At 35.3% G+C, this 21,764-nt stretch overlaps 1 protein-coding gene and 1 long non-coding RNA gene across 3 annotated transcripts in view; both read right to left on the bottom strand.

Moving 5' to 3' along the window:
* Nucleotides 1-10,940, bottom strand: part of LOC136038677 (copper-transporting ATPase 1-like) — a 268,609-nt gene extending 257,669 nt beyond the window's left edge. Inside the window, exon 1 of one of the 2 annotated variants that reach the window (XM_065721953.1) lies at nt 10,826-10,940. The gene's annotated coding sequence lies outside the window, so the exon portion shown is untranslated. The remainder of the gene's footprint in view (nt 1-10,825) is intronic. The other variant, XM_065721956.1, reaches the window with a different exon arrangement.
* Nucleotides 10,941-17,517: 6,577 nt separating this feature from the next.
* LOC136038676 (uncharacterized) overlaps nt 17,518-21,764 on the bottom strand; it is a 55,239-nt gene continuing 50,992 nt past the window's right edge. Inside the window, exon 4 of the long non-coding RNA XR_010620267.1 lies at nt 17,518-19,986. This is a non-coding gene — a long non-coding RNA (uncharacterized LOC136038676). The remainder of the gene's footprint in view (nt 19,987-21,764) is intronic.

Here is a 21,764-nt window from a genome sequence, read left to right as displayed (position 1 = left end):
GCTGTCCAAATACTTTACCTCCACCCCCACCCCCTACTGTGCAAACATATAGCCCAAATTATACTATTATGTAAACTAAAGGTTATTCGAAGATTATATTTCATTTGGATTAACCTAACTTCATTGTGTTGCGAGAGCAACACTTTGGTTTTGACCCGGGTTTTTTTTTCCTGTCGTCGATGTCGGCTTGTTCCTCGAAACTGGTAAGGGTCTAACGTGTGAGGTTTTTACGGAAAGTGTGGACCTCAGGCCGGATTGATGAATATGGCATTACATTTTGGAAAGCTCTGCAGAACTCTTGCCTGAGGTCAAAAAGGATGGTTTTCGCTTGTCCACGAGCCAGAGTCTATGGTGTGCGAAGTGAAGTGGAGTTATGAAGCCTATGTCAGAGACAAGTATCTGAAGTTGTGCAGCCAAGCTTTCGTTTCATCAAACCATGTTTCTGCTTTGGAGTGGAAAGCTCCGTTCTAGCAGGCAAGCAAGCAGGCACCACTTTCAAATTGAAGATGGACTAAAATCGACAAGTGTTAAATATATGCGGCAGTTACCCAGCCCCACAGCCAATATATCTTCTTTGAGTGATAAATAGAAAAATTTACAGAAGCAAAAAAGCGGCATTTTCCCACGGGTCCGAAAGTGCTGCCGTGATTTTCGCTGGGTTTATCATTTGTTTTTACGGACTTGGGATTGAGGTAGAGAAATGTTATCAGATGTACCTCTTCGACTTTAAAATTTTTGTCATTGCTAAAAAAAAAATGGAGCTTATCCTTAGCTCTTTTCTAAGTGGTGACGTTAGAAAGTTGACCTACGGCAAAAAAATCAACTTTTGAACTAAGACAGATATAATTTTTTATTTCGACGGCAATCGATAGCTCTTGATGAGCTGATCAAAGTATATGTCATCAATTTTTTGACACAAAAATTCCTTCATGAGATATACTAGTTTGAAAGTTTCAAGGAGTTGACAACTTCAGTAGTAGGGTATACACGGAAACCAAAAATAAGCCGATACCAATTGTGAGACATGTAGGGGACTTGTAAGGAAAGGTCAGCTGTTAGCTCATAATCTAGCTAATAAAAGGTCAGCTATTTGTTTCCAGTGTATTTGATGATAAGACCGAGTTGTTTCCACTGGTAAGAAATGTAGGGGACTTGTAAGTAATAATCGTCTGTTAGGCTACAATCATCTTTAGTGAAGAGGGGTTTGTAACTTTTGCTAGTTGGTGTAGCCTACCCATACTAACTGTAACCTAGAATTAAGGGTTTACGCAACGGGTACAAACGATAACGTAAAACAACGAGGCAGTTTCGTAATAATTAATAAAGTGTCATCTATGGTATTTTGATCCTGAAAAGTTACGGATAGCTTTATAATACCAACTAGATTATATAAGATATTGTTCCAAGTCTTGATCTGTCACGATGTCTACGATTGAAAAAGATAAAGTTCAACTGGCTGCAAAGTCAATTTAGTCCCTTCTTTCGATATTCTTATGTTATTGTTGTTTTTTCAACGCTGAGGAATAGCCTTTGACCATGTGATTACTGATCGCGTTCTTCTTTGAACATAACGTTTTAAAAGCTTCGATAGGCTGACAACTTCAGCGTTTAACCGATAGCAAAGAAACAAAACCAAATGTGTTGCACTCGCAACACTTTATTCGGCGAAGCCGAACAAAGGTTGCCGCAAAACTTCACGTTGCTCAGGCAACGTAGGTCTAGTTTTTGGGTGTGTTTCACATTATTAACAAGTACTAAGAAAATATTTAAAATGTATTTGTTTTTAGTAAAGTATAAATTATGTTCTTATCTTCAGAGCACGTAGGGGGTGCCAACCTTACTCCTCTTAGTTTCTGCTCGTTTCGGGTTTCACTCGGTTATTTACAACAATTTCTGTTCGTTTTGGGTTTCTTTTATTTATTCATGGTGATTAATGGTAATGGTAGTTTTATGCTTGGAAAAATTATTTGACTTTATTTCTGTTCATCTCTGGTTTAATCTAGCTCTTTACTTTCCTTTGAAAAACTTCTGTCATGGAAAAAGTTTTTTTATTTATTTCTGTTTGTTTTTTATTGACATAATCTCATTAGGAATCTAGATTTTGGCTTACTATTTGTATGTTCGACAGAATACTTCAATAATTCTCAACAGTATGCGCCCTTTTGAAAATCTGGACGCACATAGTATCTTTGATTTAGTTTTACACCCCCTCAACTTTCCTGAAAAATAAACTTGTAGCAATAGTTGCAGAAGTAGTAGTAGCAGTACCAGTCGTAGCAGTAATAATAGTATTAGTATGAACTTAAGTGCCTTTTAGATAATTCAACATCTCCATTAATATGCCCCGAAAGTTTCAACTTAATATCCTTGCCCCTTCCTGAGTGATTGCTGATGTACCCTTTTGACAAACTGCATGCACAGAATGTGTTCTGATACAGTTCAACATTCCCCCAAACATTTCCCGAAAGCTTCCCCTTCCTAGCCTTAGTAGCAGGATTCGTAGTAACAGTAGTAATAGTAGCAGAAGTACCAGCAGCAGTAACAGTATCAGTATGCACAGAGTGCCTTTTGGTTAGTTCAACATCCCTCTCAATATGGCCTGATAGTTTCAACTTAATCCTCTAAGCTGTTCCTGAGAAATTGCTCATACATCCTTTTGGCTGCCTGAATGCACACAGTGTGTTTTGATTTAGCTATAACGTCCCCTGAAAGTTTGACCTTAATACCCATAGCCTCAAAAGAAGTAGTAATTGTAACGGCAGTAATAGTATCAATAGTGGTAACATGCATAAAGTATCTTTTGATCAGTTCAACATGCCCTGAAGTTTCAACTTAATATTCCAATCCTCTCCTAAGATATTGCTTATATGCCCTTCTCAAAACCTGCAGCCACATAATTTGTTTTGATTTAGTCTAAACTTTCCCTGAGAGTTACACCTTAATACAATTAGCCTCACTAATTACAGTAATTGTAGCAACAGTAGTATTAGTACACGCATTGCGCCTTCTATTTAGTTCAAAATCTGTCTCAACATACCCAGAAAATTTTAACGCAATAATATAAGTCGTTCCTGAGATACTGCTGGCACATCCTTCTGACATGCTCCTTGCTTCACCTGAACACCCTTACCTTCAGTAGTAACAATAACTGTAGTAGCAGCATTAGTAATGTGTGCGCATAGTACTTTTTTTCAAAATCCCCTCAAGTCAAGCCGCAAGTTTCGACTTAACACCATAAGCAGTTCCTGGGGAATTACTGATACATCCTTTTGACAACCTATGTTTTTGATTCAGTTAGACACTGTCCCAACATTCCGTGAAATGTTCACCTTGATCCCCTTAGCTTTAGTAGCAGTAGTACTAATAGTAGTAGTAATAGCAGTAGCTATAGTAGTACCAGTAGAAGTAGTAGCATTCGAATATTCCCTTTTAGCTAATTCAACATCCCCCACAAGGAGCACTGTAAGTTTCAACTTCATACTCAGAGACTTTTCTATATCACTACGTATCAGCAAGATATTTCTGATACGTCCTTTGGAAAACCTGCATGCACGCACTCTGTTTTGACTCAGTTCTACTCCCCTCTCATTATTCCCTGAAATTTTCATCTTCGTACCCTAAGACTTAGTTGTTGTAGTGGTCGCAGTCGCAGTAGTAGGAGTACTAGTAGTAGTAGGATTAGTAGTAGAACTAAAAGAAGCACCAGTAGTACTAGTATCAGAAAAAGAACATACATATTGCCTCTTGGTCATTCAAATATCCCTCTCATTAAAACCCAAAAGTTTCACCTTATACTATAAGCTGTTGCTATGATATTCCTGATATGCCTTTTTGATAGCCTGTATGCCCACAGTGTGTTTTCATTGAATAGCAGCAGTCGTAGTCGTAGAAGTGTTGTATTAGTAGTAGTTTTAACAGTAGTAGCACTACTTATATGCAAATCTTGCTCTTCATTATACACGGAAAGTTCCAGAATGAAACGCTAAGCCCTTCCTAAGATATTGCTGATAAACCCTTTTGACAATCTGTAGGCACATGGTATGTTTTTATTGAGTTCAGCTTTCCCTTCAATGTTTCCTCAATTTTTCACCTCAGTATCCTCAGCTTAGTAGTAGTCATTACAGAAGCAGTAGGTGTAGTAGCAACAGTAGTAGTGGTAGTAGCAATAGTAGTAGTGGTAGAAGTAGTAGTAGCATGCAAATATTGCATTTTGGCCAATTGGTCATCCCCTTTATCATTCCTTGAAAGTTTCAAGCTAATACCCTCAGTCATCCTGAGTTATGCTCTTTTGACAACTTGTATGTACATAATGTGTTTTAAATTAGTTGAACATTCCCCTCTACATTCTCTGAAAGCTTCACCTGAATGCTCTTGGTCTTTTTGAACACCAAAGGTGAAACATCCCATCCTCTTCGAATAATAGATACTATATGTAAGCTATGAACGAGTTGCATAATTTGCAGCCCTTGCCCCGAGGGACTTACTAACTACAACTATTAACAACTCATTGCAGCACCAAGCCACTTGATGCCAAAACAGCTACGCACACTCCTCCTCCATCACAATCTATTCTAAGCCTCTTTCTTTACACCCTGCCAAAAAGTTCCCATTTCATTTAAATCTTTCTTTATGACATCCTCCCACCCCAGACGAGGACAACCTGCTTTTTGTTTAGCCCTACACGGTTGGCCAAAAAGGACAATCTTCAACAATCTGTCATCCCTAATCCGCAGAACATGCCCTAATTATCTCAACCTTTCTCACATTATAGCCCTAGAGAGCTGGATTGAGCCACATTTTTAGTACAGCCTACAGTTTGAAATACATTCAGTCAGCCGAGTACCCAGAACAATCCGTAGGCAATTTCTGTGGAAAACATCTAGTAAATCTTCATCCGCTTTTTTGAGCGCCCATGCTTCAGAGCCAGATTCGACCACTGTCATCACTGTACCTTCAAATATTCTAATCTTGGTTTGCAGACTTATCTTCCTATTCTTCCAAACTTTCTTTTAGTTGTGAAAAAACACCCTGAGCCTTGGCTATTCCACATCTAACATCTTCACTGCTCCCACTGCGTTTACTAATAATACTACCAAAGTAAGTGAAGCTGCCCACCTGATCAATCTATTCGTTAACCAATGTCACCTTTTCATCTTCACTTGTTCCTAGCCTTAGTGACTTAGTCTACTTAACATTAATTTTCAACCCTATTCTAGCACCTTGAACTTGCAAAACCTCTAAAAGTTCATTCATTTTGCTCACACTTTCATCAAGGATGCTAAAATCATCAGCATAATTCAAGTCCAGGAGAGTTTTTCTTCCCCATTTGATTCTGTGGTCTTGTATTGCCTTTCCTGTGCTCTTTAAGACAAAGTCCGTCAAAATGATCCATATAAAGAGGGATAGAACACAACCAAGCTTAACTCTGGATTTAATACAAAACCAGCTGCTAACCTTATTTCCTACCTTAACCACAGCAGTATTATTCTTGTACATAGCAATAAAGTGATTGTCTGGTATACCATATAAGGATAAGACCTTTGCTAAAGCTCTTCTATCAACAAAATCAAACGCTTGCTCATAATCTATAAGACTGAGGACCAAAGGTGTTTGACAACTAAGGCACTTCTCAATTATTAACCAAAGAGTGAAAATTTGGTCAACACATCTACTACCGTTTCTAAAACCGCACTGTTCTTCTCTTAAAACTTTATCTATACCATCTCTCAGTCTAAAAAGTATCATATTACTAAGTAATTTGCTACCTACAGAGACCAGGCTAATGACTCAATAATTACGACATTCACTCTCATCACCTTTTTTATACAATGGTTTAATTCAAGTTTTCCTAAAATTGTTAGCTACTTCCCCTTTTTCAAAAATCATATTCGTAATCTTAACTTATTTCTAACCTTGGAGCCACCATATTTAAGAAACTCATTCACCACACTATCAGCACCTGGAACCTTATTATTTTTTAATCCTTTCAACACTTTCACTAATTCTTCCTCACAAAACAAATCTTGCTTCACATCCAAGGTATCACAATTTTTTTCAATTTCATCAATATCTTTTCCTGCAACTGTATCTTGGTTTAGCACATTCTCAAAATGTTCCACCCATCTCTCTTAAACTCTTTCTTTATCACAAATTGTGGCCACATTCCTATCTTTAACTGGGACAAGTCCAGATTGACCACTCCCTCTCAATTTATTAACATGCCAGTACAATGATCCCAGACACCAGTGTAGGACAAGGATCACATATCTTCTCAAGTCTACACTGAATCACTTAAGCTGGCTTATAACTGGACAGCAAGAAGTCCCTGGGACTTCCAGCATTGATGGAGGTTTTTAGCACTTAGTGATGCTCTTGTATGAACAAGAGTCAAAATCCTGCACAGACAGTCTCAAGCCTATTACCTCCAAATCAATATATATTTTTGCCTACAAATATTATGCTACTATGCAGAGACAGCCAAATTAGGGATAGCCTAGTAAATTTGTTTAGGCCTACCATTACAACTTCTAATGCTTAAACAATTAGTAACCCTGTATGGAGGCTAATCCTGAGATAAAAACAAAAGAATTTAAGGAAAATGTGCTATAATTGTATTTTTTCATAAGAACTATCCATAAATACAATCTTCTTACTATAAAAATTGCACAAAGCCCCCTCCCCTGGCCCCTCCTAATGAGACCAAATTTAGCTCTAGACTATGTACAAAGTTGGGGAAAAGCAGATTGAAACAGAAGTGTCCCCAAAAATATTATTCATAAAAAAATTTACATTGCAGCTTAAAGTAAAAATTTAGTTACTAGGCTCATATTGTTCTCTTGTGAAGTTTATGTTATTTTTAGACTTATTTATCACAAACTATTGGTTAATAACACTAAATAATGTTAGCGAGAAGAAAAAGAATAAATAGCTTTTGTAGCCTATAACTATCATGTCCAGGCAATAGATGGGTTGTTATAAAAATGAGACTACAATAAGTACTATATTTGGAACATAAATGGCTGCAGGGTTGGTGAAGCTTAGTTGGTGATTATATAGAAATTATGAGGTAACCAAAAGAAGGAAATGCACAGTACAAACTAACAATAAAAAAATCTATGTTATGAGGGGGTATTTTCTCTGTTTTTTGTTGTTTTTTTTTGTGGGGAGGCAGGTTATTTTCGTTTTTTTCTGAGGGGGGATTTTCTGATGGGGGGTGAACACCTAGAACCTTAGAATTAGCATGAAAAACTTATAACATATCAACTGTCCAGCAAAATTCCCTTTTTAACTTAAGTTTAAATTTACTTCCTGTTTGCTTTAAATTCTAATGTTGCCACTTACTTATATATTAAACTTTTTTTTATTGAGTTTACCTAGCCTATTGAATTTATCTATTGATTTTTTTTTATTTGAAAAACATTTTGAAGCTTTTGCTGTAATATTAGCAAGAAGCATTTTCAAGTATGGGTTTCATTCCCATGCTTTGGCTTTAAACCTATTTTGTAAAAGGCTTGATTTAATATGTGAATTCAAGCTCTACTTGAGCCTGAAAACAAACCTAAAACCAAATTTGGCTCCAAAATTTTTACAACAAGATTCCATTTGTTTTTCCCTGAATCTTGAAGACTTGTGCCCCCAAATGTTTAAGACTTGTCTCCAAATTTTGGAATTTGACAGTGGAAGCCCTGCTGACCTTTAAATTCTTTATTTTATAAAAGTGAAATCTCGCAAAATAGATCTTCTGCTTAAATAAAGTACAAGAAAAGTATTTTCAGCTTCACAATTTTACTTTAAGAGGTTTAAAAGATCTACAAATACATTTTCTAAATTTAAGGGGAAAAACCATTGATTTACTCAAATAACAAGAATTGCATTTTCAGAACTAAGACCAAAGAAAAAGAAACTGAAAATTAAGAGCTAATGTCACTTTGTCAAAATTCTGATAGGTTTTATTGACCTGTCAAGCAGCCTAGGCAAATTTCTAAGACTTGGAAATCTGAACAGGGTTAACATGGCAGCTTGGCAATACCTTCCCACAGTATGTTTTTGGCCCTGGATTCATTACTGAAAGTTTTATTTTCCTAACATAACCACTTTCCAAAATAGCAATAAGGAGTTTGTCTAGAATTTTATCAACACTTAGAAATCATTTTATATATAAGCCTAGGAGCTAAAACCACAAACTACACTGATGTAACACAGAAACACATTGCTAGGTCTATATATGGGACCATCAAGAGAGGGGTGCATTAGTGATCAGAGCAGTTTAATGGGGGAGGGGCAACAAGGATAGTTAGCCAAAGTGCCATGAGGGTAGGAGACTGTGGCTAGGGAGTTGCTGAATTTGATCAAATTTTTCACTTTGATTTGGCAATTTTCTCTTATAAATGAGTTGGAACAGGGGTAATGCATTGAATTTGTCCTAGACACCACCAAACCTAGAAATGGAAGTAAATATTTTGCAGTTCATATAATTGACCTACCAATAAAATTAACATACCACTTGATGCCTTTTTTATGTTCTTTATGAACAGAATAATTGTTTCTATTGCAAATTCAAATCTAAGCACTTTTTGACCTAACCTAACCATAAATAATTTTGGCACTGAGAAAAGGTAGTATTATTTTTTTGAAAACAACCAAAAAAGCATACTTTAATTGAAAATTCAGTAAATTTATGGCAGTTCAAATAACTGACTTACCAATAAAGTGAACATACCACTTGATACCTTTTTTTTATGTTCTTTATGAGTATAACAATTGCTCTAACTGCAAATTCAAATTTAAGCACTTTCTAACCTAACCTAAATTAACCTTATTATAAATAATTTTAGCACTGAGAAAATGTTTTTTTTTTCAAAAAGACTGAGAAAAGATGGCACTGAGAAAATGTAGTATTATTTTGTGGAAAATGAGTGATAACTCATACTTCAATTGAGAATTTTCAATTTTTAAAAGCTCAAAAAGTGCTTAAATTTGAATTTTCAATAAAAGTGATTATTATATTTGTAAAGAACATAAAAAGGCATCAAGTGGTATTTTCACTTTATTGGTAAGTCAGTTATATGAACTTTCATAATTTTTTTAAATTCATCATTTTTAAGAGATCAAAAAGTGCTTAAATTTAAATTTGCAGTAGAGGCAATTATTATATTTGTAAAGAACATTAAAAAAAGGCATTAATTGATATATTCACTTTACTGGTAAGTCAGTTATATGAACTGTCATATTTTACAAAAATTTAGCATCAAGGAAGAAGAAAACAACACAAACTGCAAAATAAAATTTATTTATTGAACTTTATGGAAAATCAGCGCTTTTGGATTAATTAATATTAAAAAAATGGATTTATAATGAAACAGTAAGTTTGAGACCAATGTTTTAAAGTTTGAACCAATGTTTTAAGCCGGGGTGAAATTCTAGTTAATTGACTTCTTCCTATCTTGGAAAGGGTTTAGGTTAGGAAAATGAAACTTTTAGTGATGGGTCTACAGGCTAAAGTATGTCCCAGGAAGGTATTTTAAAGTACCCACCTCCACCCCTTCTCCCTCTAGGAGGCCCTGAAATTTGCCTACATGACAGGTCTATACCTATTGAAATTTTGACAAGACAACATTTACCTAAATTTTCAGTTACTAGTTGCTTTTTTCTCCCTTTAGTTCTGAAAATGCAATTCCAGTTATTTGAGTAGAATTTTGAGCCATATTATAGTGGTTTTTTTCAAAATTTAGGAAATGTATTTGCATATCTTTTAAACCTTATAAAATGGAATTGAGCAAAGTTATGAAAGTGAAAACAATTTTGATGTACTTCAATTAAGCAGAAGATCTATTTGCAAGGTTTCACTTTAATAGCACATGTATTTTTAAAGCTTATCAAAGGTCAGGACCCTCTAGAGGGAGAAGGAGCAGAGGTAAATGCTTCAAAATACCTTCCTGCAACATGCTTTAATTTGTAGATTCATCCCTGAAAGTTTCATTTTCCTAACCTAAACCCTTTTTGATATAGCAAGAAGTCAATTAACTAGGATTTTACCTAAGCCTTTTTTATAACCAATATTTTGGTCATTTTCAAGAGCTCAAAACTGCTTAAATTTGAATTTGCAATAGAAGTGATTTTCATATTTATAAAATACATTAAAAAAAGGCAACAAGTGGTATGTTTACTTTATTGGTAAGTCAATTATATGAACTGCAAATATTTACCAAAATGGCTCTATTTATGAGTGAATCTATTAGGCTAGTATCCTGCATAAGGGAGAAGCATAATCAAAGAGGTCAATTAGGGTAGTAACCTATTTTCACCTTATCCCCATGTCAGGTATGGAATCTTAAATGTATATTTACTCCTTGAATGGCAACTTATTTGTAAATATTAAGTAGCCTATCTCCAGAAGAGCTGCTAAATTCTAGTGCTACCAGAAAGCTTTGCATCTTTAGTTTTACAATGATTAGTTCAGTGAACACATCTTCCACCAAGATTATTGCAATTAGTTTAAAGACACATTCTTGGGATAGGCTATAATTTTGTTTAAAAGCCCAGATCCATCCCAAAGTGTTTCATTTATTTATCTGAACTAGCCTAGCCTACAATCTGAGATAGTAAAGTCCCTCAATTTTAATATAACTTTTATTTTTAAAGCTGATATGAGTCTTGGAATCTTGTGCATATCTGCTTTTCCGAAAATAGCCTATCCTATTCCTTGAAGAAATTGGATATCCTAAATGTAAGCTAAGCCTAGCCTAACACACAGTTTACATAGAGCAACTTCTAGATCAAAATACTAACAATAAACCAAATAACTTTTTACTAGTTTATTGCGTACCGTTAGCACAAGGGCGACAGGTCTCACCAACCTAAGGTAAAGTCAAATGTTTTCCTAGGCTAGCATTTCCGAAGTTCAAAATACTTTGCTGTTTTGTCTTAGGGTACATTCGTCGTCGTGATCATGATCAATTATGGTTAATTTTTTCGACTGAAATCTGTCGCAAAATAATTAGTTATTTTTAATTCTACTCGGGGGGTAAATTAAAAATGGGAGGGGCATAATTACTCTAGCCAAATAGAAAGCTGATAAAATTATGTGTATAGAATATTTCAATTAATACACCAGAGAATATTGGCTAATCTGTAATGATATGATTCGCATTAATTTCGTTTAACATTTCGTACTTTAAAAAATAATTGAGATTTTATAGGGATTTATATGGTTCAAACCAAAGCTACCACTGAAATTAGTTCCTTGACCTACCTCAACTAAACGCTGATAGCTAGGTCTAAAAATGGAGATTTTTTTTTACATGTGGCATCGAAGACCTTACGTGAAAACAAAATGAAACGCTTTTTACATTCGCTTTAATGGGCAGAACACGTCATTGTCTTATTATTGGCACACCCGCGGCCCTGTTGGTCTCTGAAACGCATCAAACACTATTAAACCCTCAACTTTCAACATAACTAGGTAAGTTGTAAGTTTTATTATTTTCTAGAATAGATGTACATTAAAATATATCCCCATATATAAATATATTCCCATATTTTACGATTACTTTATTTTTCATCAATACATCCGTATATATTATATTGTTCTTCAATTTTCATGTGATATAAAACAATGCTGTTAGTCTTTTTTGTGGAGTTTCAAACCAAGATTCTATGAGGCCAGTATACAGGGATATAAATATAATCCCTGCAGCTGGACTGCGTGATTTTTATTTATTAGTATTATAATTGATATCATCCTGATTGTTTTTTATAGGAACACTCTGTGAGAGGTCAGATTTTTCACCAGCACGATTCACGAGCAAGAAGTGATACTGACATTCCTTGTTCAGTTTCTAATAGGTCTTCATTTTCTATCATTTAATAAAGCGTCTAAGCTTTGGAATAAGCTTAGTACAGGTGCAAAGGAATTTGATTGTTTTAATCAATTTAAATATGACCTGCGATTAAAGTTGCTTGGTAGATATACTTTTGAAACACTATAAAAGAATTTATTCATATTTTATTATTTATTTATTTTGTTGCTTCGAGATTTCAATATATTATGTTTTTTGTAGAATAATTGATTATGTGGTTTGTTTTGGTACATGGTTTCATCCCCTTATTCTTTTTTTATTCTCTTTTTTCATTTTTTTTCGGTTTTTTTCTCGTGATTTTTTGTTCTCATAGCACAGCCTCACAAGCTAAGCTTTTGCTGTGCTATTAACATGATATATCATTATTTTGATAATAAAATTTGTTCTACTATTACTACTACTATTTGTAGCCTCTGCACGGAATAGTAGAATAAATTCGTTCACAGATGATTTCTCCTCCTTTGCCATTGACTCAGTGGTGCAGCGTCATTGCTTTATAACAGAAAGTAAAACTAAATAAATTATCATCTAGGCATCACAAATGGAGAGCGTCGTGTTCTGAATAAAACTAAATTCAAAATTTAAGTTTTATTTTGGCCTTTTTGATAACAGACCTTAGTTCCGCCTATGCCACCACAGTCATCTAGGGTATCAAGGGAGACCTTCTAATCAATTCTGGATTTTACTGGAGCTACGACGTCGTTCCGCTCTCGTTGCATGTTGGTATTAAAGCCACTCTGGCCTAGCTGATAGTTACACTGTTTTATGTTCCGGAGAATTTTTCTTTGGCGGGTGCCCGGCAGATGTCAGTAGAACATCCCCTTTGGTCACTCACTCGTAGCACTCTTCTTATATACCTCCATCTTTGCACTCGGATGATAGTAGTCATAAGTGCTTGTATCATTGCATCTCATATTGATTGATTATTCAATTTTTGAGTCAAGTCAGTCATTAAATATTCCCCTAAGTCAGATGTTTTCGCACGCCTGTGCCCCTTTTTCTCGCTACTGGTTCAAGTGTCAAGTCTCTAAGGAGTATAGTACTTCAGGCAAGACATTACTATTAAAAAGCCAGAGCTTCAAGCGAAGAGAGTATTTCTGGGATCACCAAATTTTGCCTCTGAGGAGCCGTTTGCCTATCCTATTTTTTTTCAACACTTTTTGTCTTGCTGAACCAGTTTTCTCAGTTATGCTTCCCTAGCTCTTTGAACTGAATTACATATTCCATGTCCTTGTTCCTGCACTTGATATCCGAGGGAGAGGCCGTGTTTACCATGCACTCATTTCTGTGTTTATCTTCACACTCACTTGACCAGCTCTTTCACTTAGCTAAGTCTAGATCACTCGAACGGATAGCTGGCTTTAGCTGAATACTACATGGTTTGATGCGTCTGAGAATATAGTTAATCAGTATAATAAAGTAGAGCGATGAGAAAACGCAGTCTTACTTTACTCCTGATAGAATGCAGAAAAGTCTAGCCTGGCCGTCACGGGTCTTGGTGTATCATTCGCTGTTTTCATGCATGGCAATTATGAGATCACAAGTATCTCTGCGACACCATTATGTAGAAAGATCTTCCAAAAAACTTTGAAGATCAATAGAATACGAGGCCGTTTCAAAATCGACAAAGATCATATAAATCTTTGCCCGCCATTCTTGACTGTCTTCGGTTAAGATGCGATGCGTCAATACCAGAGTTGCGCAGGAGTGATTTGGTCGGAAGACATATTACTCGTTCTGAGAATTCTTGTCTAGTTACGAAGTGATCCTTTGGAATATATTATACGATAGCAGGTCCCCTAGAATGGAGAGAAGGCAGATGCCAAGCTGATTCCTGGGACTCTGGTGTCTCCTTACTTAAAGATCCTTACTAGGATGCTGTATTTCCAGTCAGTGGGCTTTTGATATTTGTCTAAATAACTGTGAAGAGGGTAGTCCTCAATTTAGAACTGTAGGCTGTACAAAAAATATGGTTCGATCCCGCATTCTAGGGCTATAATGAAAAAAAAGCTTGAGGTGGCTAGGACACTTTCTGTGGATGAAGGATGACAGTTGGCCGAAGATTGTCCTTTTCGGCCAACCGTCTAGGGCTAATCGGAAGGCAGGTTGTCTTCGTCTGGGGTGGGATCAAAGGAAATGAGAACTTCCTGGGAGGGTGTAAAGAGGGAAGCTTTCAACAGATTGGGATGGAGGAGCAGCGTGCTTAGCTGTGTTGGCCTCATGTGGCTTGGTGCTGCGGTGAGTTGTTAGTAGCAGTAGGAGTATTAAAACAGGAAAACACCGACGCCTGAACTATATTTGCTTAAATACAAAATTCCCGAGGAAACGTCCCTTTTTTTGCCTCTTGCTTACTAGAACAATCTCAGTACGGGTAGGAGGCTCAGCATAGATAAGATATGTCATAGAGAATATAGGAATAGAGCATCAAAGAGACAATTGAGGAAAAAACTGCAATACATACGATTAAAGTGCCAACAATGGATCCTGTGTGCATTTTGGTGATTCAAGTCATGTTCGTTTTTTAAATCTAACCTTTATGATTGACCAATCAGAAAGGAGTATTATGGCAGTTTTCAAAACTTAGAAACGATGAAAGTTTTGAAAAGCATATTCCGATGTGAATCTTGTATCTTATGAAAGATACAAAATTGTACCAATCGGTAGGAAACAATCGGGGACAATGCAGAGTTGCTATGCGCCGTTCAAACCAAGCTCTCTTTTCATTTCAGTAGCACTAAGGCCCTTTTAAAATCAAAGAGCACGGATTATTCATAAATGGCTCTTTCAACGACAACTGAAACTATAGCGTTGCTTGGGTATAATACGCTTTGTCTTTAGCCCATTGACAAAACACAGATTATTTAATGGCAGAGGTCTGCTATTGGGCATTGATTATGACCTTTTGGTTTCGAACCCACACCAGGTTACACAGACAAGTTAATTTAAAAAAAACATAACACTTTATGTAAAAGAGCCTTAGAAACTGTTGGATTAAGTATAAATGTAAATAAAAATGTTCTTACAAATCTAAAAGTGTAGGCTATTGCAAAAGTTAGATATACTGATAATAGAGAACTCGAACCGTTATTTATTACAAGAGACTACCTTTAATGTTTACCTGTTTTTGAGATCTAACAAAAAAAATACTGAGAAACAATGATACAGGTAGGAGACTTAGGAAGATAGGTAGGAGAACAGTTTTGACTGCGATTCTGGGACAGGATTTATAAAACATATGCTTAATGAATGCTGTTCTAGTAGCAAATAGAAATATCTCACGGAAACAAGATCGAACTATACCATAGTCCCCTAGTCTTACAAATTACGTGCCCGAAAACTATGGAATTGTAAGTAGATAACAGTGACTAGATACCTAGAGCTGTTTTCGTAATCTATGTTCTAATGAAAATATTCTGACATTTATTCTTGAATTCAGAATTTTTTATTGTGTCGATTCCAAATTGGAAGTTTTAAGCTTACTACTGGAGCCTTCATGATATTTTGAAGGTACTATTACTCTACATATCCTGCAGTGTGTTCTTTGTAGATCAATCGACATTGTCCTGGCCGAATGGGTTGGTGCGCTGGATTTGGGATCCCTTGTCTGAGAGGACACGGGTTCGAATCCCGGTGTACCCAATTTATCAGTTTGCGACGGGGGTCAGTGGCGTGACTCTGTAAACTTAGCCAGAGTCGACCCAGCTCTAAATGGGTACCTGGAGAAATCTGGGGAAGGTAAACAGGAAGGGTGTGCGAAAGCACAGAATGGCTGGCCCCCAACCCCCCATTGCAATTCCTGGCTGAAGGGCCAAGAAACGGAGATCAGCACCACCGGTACAGACTGTAGAGTCTAATGCCGTATCCTTTACCTTTTTTTTTTAATCGACATTGTGAGCTTTGTACTACTCGGGGTAATACGCCTTGTGTCCAAGTTGAGGTTTAAAGCTTGTACCTGGAGGACATTGGTTGGTAGTCAATTTCATTACACTACAAGCTATTGCAAGAATTTACTAGATTTTGTTCCAATTCGTCGCATAAAATATACTTTACCATTAAGAATGCTAAGACAATTCTTTGATAAGCTTTCTGAATTATAATCGCGCAACAGTAAAGGACAGTACTTTACCCCCTCCAAGTGTAATGAGCTTATCTAACTAAAAAAGAAGGTTTCCTTGGTACTTCCACGCTAAGATCGACCAAGTTCCATTCGTGTGAAATTTCAGTTTTTTCTCTTCCAGCGCTATTGAAAGATATTAACCTTTATGTTAATACTCTTACAGTCAACGATGCCCGAAATTCTTCTCACATGTTGTAAACATTGAGTACGTTCCATTCTAACCCCCTTCCGCAAAAAGTACTTGCTGCCTGTCTACGCTGACCCTTGGGACACACTTTACTCACTTCAATTCCAAACACTTCCTTCAGTAGCACGTATAGTTCATCAGCGAGCCTTTGGTCAATTGTACATCTGCTCCCTTTACGACGTTCTTTGGTCAACAGGTACGCTCCAACTTCTCTGTTCAAGAGTGCTACATTTCATCGCCAAAACCTTTAGTCACATGTCTATACACTCTGTCTCCGACCTCTTTAGTTCGGCAGTGCATAAAATTTATCTTCAACCCTTTTTAAGTAGCAGTGCGTACACTCCTCCCCTAACCCCCTAAGGTCAAGAGTGCTCCTTCTCTGGCTACCGACAAAAAGTTCTACTGCGATTCAGGATGATCACTTGCTATTGTCAGTTTCAAATTCTTGATTATTTCATATGTGGCAAATAGTTACATTCAAAAAGGACCATTCAAAAAAAAAAGCCTGCTTCCTAGGCTTTTCGTCACTTTCCCTGCTCGGTATGGCCAAAAGCCCGTGTCGTCGGACCCTAAAAATGAGACTTCACCTCGCTCAGGCTTTTGCCTATTACCTAGTCTTTTCAACACATTGCAATCGCTTTGCTCACTACGATACAGAGATACTTCGAAGTAAAATTAAATACAATGAAGAAAGCAGACTGAAATTAGAGTCGAATTGTTGTCATCCCCCTCTGGTTAATAAGATTTAGTCGTTAGCCGTCGGTTTACTTGGCCGAGACCAGAATATTTGGCCCTCGCTTTGCTCTGTTGGATCTGGGGTCTTTGGCTCTCCAAAATTTTTTTGACCACCCTCCAGTTACTGCGATTGGTGGCTCGGAGCTTCGGCCCTTACTTTGCTTTAGCCTTTGTTATATGTGCAGTGGTGATCCGAAGCAAACTATTTGTCAAAAAAATCATAGATAAATAAAAACAACGCTTACTCAAGGATAGCCTGCAAAGTTAACCAACAGCAAAAGACTTCTAAGACAGAAAATTTTTAACTATCGAAATGCAAAATGTTTTTGTTGTGTTTTCAGATGATGATTTTCTTATTTATACAACCAATTTCATTAATGGGTCACATCATATTTGCGATGATCCTCCATGCTACGTAAAACTTTGGGTAGAGTGCGATTCACACACCCTATATTTTACTATAATCGATTCAAACTTTTGAAAAAGAAAAAGAATCAACGCAACAGCAATTTAATTTTAAAATCCAAATATAATAAAAGCCCAAAAATACAAGCAAATTAACAATCAACTTACAATTAGTTACTAATGAAAGATGGACAGATATATATATATATATATATATATATATATATATATATATATATATATATATATATATATATATATATATATATATATATATATATATATATATGTATTAAGTTACATGACCAGTTCCGAAATCCTTGAGGACTCGCCGGTCCCGAAAAAGCCCTGCTGCTAACGCACATGGATGGAATATATCTTCCAAGGTGAAACTAAGGCTAGAGGCTAAAGAAGCGTGGCACATACCAGATATTTAAATAAAATATAAAGCTTAAAAGACATTGAAAAGAAGAAGGTGAAGAAAATATTTTATGTCTAATAGATTCCAAAGGATTCAATAACAGTATTTTCCGACGGCAAAGTTGGAACCAAACAAACAATTGAAAGAGTTACCCATGTTAGAAGAGATGCGAATCTAAGGCATCTAAACTATATAACCTCTGTAATTGATAGCAAACAGTTTACACAATCAAACAAGGAACACACAAAAATAGATTTAAGGTTTATGTTCCCTGTTTAAGTTATTAGTATGTTATTCTTCGGCAGTCCCGTGGTTTTAAAGTTTAAACATAAGACGACAATGTCGACAGCTCAGATTATCCTTTATCTAAGAAATTTACAATTTGAATCAAACATCACGAAAATCATTGACAAAAAAAGAAATTCTAATTTTTGGACAAGTTTAAATCATTCTCTAAAACGAAGTCTTACCAATATCATAATTCTGGTTTGATGGTCTGACATTTTTTGACATTTATTGTTTGACATTTCCTAAGCAATAATGCCCAAACACAGCTGAAACTCTGTTTTTTATGGACACATATTGTTGCAGTTAGAATTCACGACTCAGGCAAGCTATTATTGCAATTACTACAGTGTACTGATCGATTTCGATTATTTTTTTTACAGCAACAGCGAATCATGTCCTACTCACCTTCTCAGATTATTGTTCTCAGTTTTAGCCACGAGGTTATAGTTTTTGTCATTGCAAACCAGTCTTCAAACTATCAACCGCGATAATTAAATTGTAACAAAAGTAAGGGAATCATTTAGCTTTGGGAACCCGTGTCTAGAAAGTTATATTATAATCTATACGTTCTCTAATACTCAACACTCTCCTTAACACCTTAACTGAATACATTTGGGGTCTTCTTATTGTAAGATACCATTTTAAGCCAACATTTATAGTAAACATCCCTAAAACTTATGGCAAATTAAAAAAAAAGAAATCATAAAACTTTAGGGCGAAGTTTCCCATTTAAAAGTGATCCCACTTTCGGATATAATATAAGAATATCAACAGCGTTTAACCCATAAACGCTTTTAAACGATAGAATGCAATATCGGAAATGTGGAACGATTTGTATTATTGGTTAGGGTGTTAAATTTACTTTTGCTCTTCAATAGTTAACTCCAATATTTTCAGTGCACACAATTGGGTATTGCCCCCATCGAAGTAACACTTATGCCTAAGCCCCTAATTGCAATTATATGCTTATATCAGCATTTCTGAAAAGTTTCTTCATCAAGACACTCTATCAATCCCCACATGTTAAAACGATCCATATTCACTATTATTATATACTTTTATTCACTCGTTAAGCCAGAAGTGAACAAGAACATCGTACTAATTTCTGCAATGAGCAGTTGTTAGAACATTAGCTTACACCTTGTGATTGGTTATGTTTCTCCTAATATGACTGACTGATTTAACTAATTTTCGATAATTCAATTTACTTTCCTTATGCTTAGACTTATTTTCTAATCCTATCAACGGATTTTGAATATAGGAAAGTAATCAACGCCATACAGGAGAAGACAAGGGAAATTAGTTGGGGCATCTTACCCTAGAATGATATTTATCACAGATTTCCCTTTTTCGAATGTAATTAATAGTCGAGTCTGTGTTTACAAAAGAAGAAAGGAAACCAAATTTGTCATGCCTCAGTGGAAATTTTACTTTATGCTTGGCACGTCCAAGGAAATTCTTGCCCTCCCTACCCAAAACCCTGATTTTTTAAAAACCAAAAAAGTTAATTAAAAAAAAAATTTATAACCTCTTCTATACAATCGAATACAACTATAAAAATATCAGCTTTGCTACCAAGTAGAATCTTTTAAAAATCCTCTCGAACCCACTTTCCTAAAACTAAAATTTTATTAGGTACAAACCTCAAAAGTGAAAGCCTTTCCGATTTTAAGTATAAAAATAATCCTTTATAAACTCTCAAGGCACGAATGTCACCATCTAACCAATTCTAGAACGACCATGTAAAAGAGGACAAATTAACACAGTACAAGTCTTAAAAGGCACCAGTCAAGAATCAAAAAAAAAGAAAAAGAAAGGAATATATGTGATTAATCATGTCAATTGATATGCTGTTGAAAAGATTAAGGCCAGACATCTGTAGTAGATTCTCGACTATTGCCGCTTTATTTCCTCGACAGGCTTCGTATACTCCTTGTATGACAACTATTTCCGTCTCTGGGAACATATACTTCATCTAAAAGATGAGAAGAAAAAGAATTAGTAGAATTAAGTAGATGAATAGTAGAAAATCTAATTCAGTACAGAATTAGTAGAAAATCTCAAAAATTCAGTACAGTAGTGCTTCTGAAATTTTAGAGAAGATTTAGAATTTGTTATCAAAAGGAAGAGGGGGGCTGGCATCAATTACTAAGGCCTCCTAAGTGAGCTTGTTTGATTTAATATAAAGTGTGATTATATAATTTAACTTGACCTGTAGTGAGTTTTGACTGTCAAGGTAAGCACAATACTTTTTCATTTCTGTCGAGATCTACAATCTCCAAAAGCGACAAAGTTTGTTCCCTTCAATCTAAAAAATTTAGCATGTTTCTTTTGTTAATCTTAACTGAGATATATAAAAAGTAGTTGACGCTACTCGAAAAACCAATATAGAAAAAAAAAATTAAAAGAAAAGAAATATATATAAAAAACATATAAAAAGTAAATATATAAAAAAGAAAATATATAAAAAGTAGTTGATACGTTTTTGCATATTGTTATTTTGTTAATGCAAAGAGTACGGGTAACTAGTAAGAGGGGAAATTGACGCCAAAATCGAAAAAAAGATCACCAACATCATATAAAGTCTGGTATTTCTTGGTATTATTCTTTTTTTTTTTATTCGTGTTTTTCTCACAAACATTTTTTTTTTGCCAAAAATTACACCGGATTCCACTCTTATAAGTTACCCAACCTATTTGGTTGTAGATAAACACATTACTTACGTTATTCAATTTTTAACTGAATAAAACCGTGCCTGTGTTTAGGATTAAGATGCGACTCTTCTTAGCGTACGTCATACCCTGTCACCTACAGAGAGTACCTTCCACCCATTCTTTTCGGGTAAAGAGAATTATTTCACAACTTATTGGACAAAAATGTACGTTATGTATATCCAGTACATAGTTGAAAAGGGTAAGATAGGGAATCCCACAAGATTTCAGAGAAAAACCCCTTTGAAAAATTAAGAGATATTTTTTCAAAATATCCCTTGGAAAACTAAGGAAAATCAATATTATTTTCCTAATCTTTACATCATAGAGATATACTTTCCATAGATAATAGCTACTAGAAACTTTCGTCACCATTTTCCTTAGTTTTTGTATTAGTACTTTTTAGTTTCGTTCTATTCTATTTAAAAAAATAAAAAGCTTATGCCGCGAACGCCATCTAAACTTTCAAGCAATTGATGTCTTTACAGCGGAAATGTTTGGCCTTTCATCAGCCCGCTACGCAGGGAGAAAACACTTGAATTGTTTTTTAATGAATCTAAATACTAAGTGATAAGGAGAGACAAAATGCATTCCAGAAATGATACGCTTCAAAGGTAAAAATGGAGAAATCAAAAGAATTTAAAATAAAACAATCGTTTGCTAAGAGTAATAGCTGTCTATTTAATAGCCGTTTTGCACCCATAAAAATTCTATCGTCATTAATTTAAATAAAACAAGTATTAAATATTGCATGTTAGAAGTCTTTAACTTATTGCATGTTAGATAGATCATTAACAGTTAGATAGATCTTTAACATAAAAATGTATAGCAACAATTTTTTAGAGCACCTCGAAACTTTCAACACTTTAAGAGTCAGACTAAGGACTCGTTTTACAGTGGAAATTTTTTGAGGCAATGGTTTTGAGATCATCTTGGGAAATGTCGATGAATAGATAGTCTTGATCCAAAAAAAAAATTACATAATGAAGAGCATAAAAACCATAACAGAGCATAACAAGCTTGGATATGTTGGTCAGACAAA

Source organism: Artemia franciscana, chromosome 18 (genome assembly GCF_032884065.1).
Source record: "Artemia franciscana chromosome 18, ASM3288406v1, whole genome shotgun sequence".
Lineage (NCBI taxonomy): Eukaryota > Metazoa > Arthropoda > Branchiopoda > Anostraca > Artemiidae > Artemia > Artemia franciscana.
This window is presented reverse-complemented; position numbering and strand designations above follow the sequence as displayed.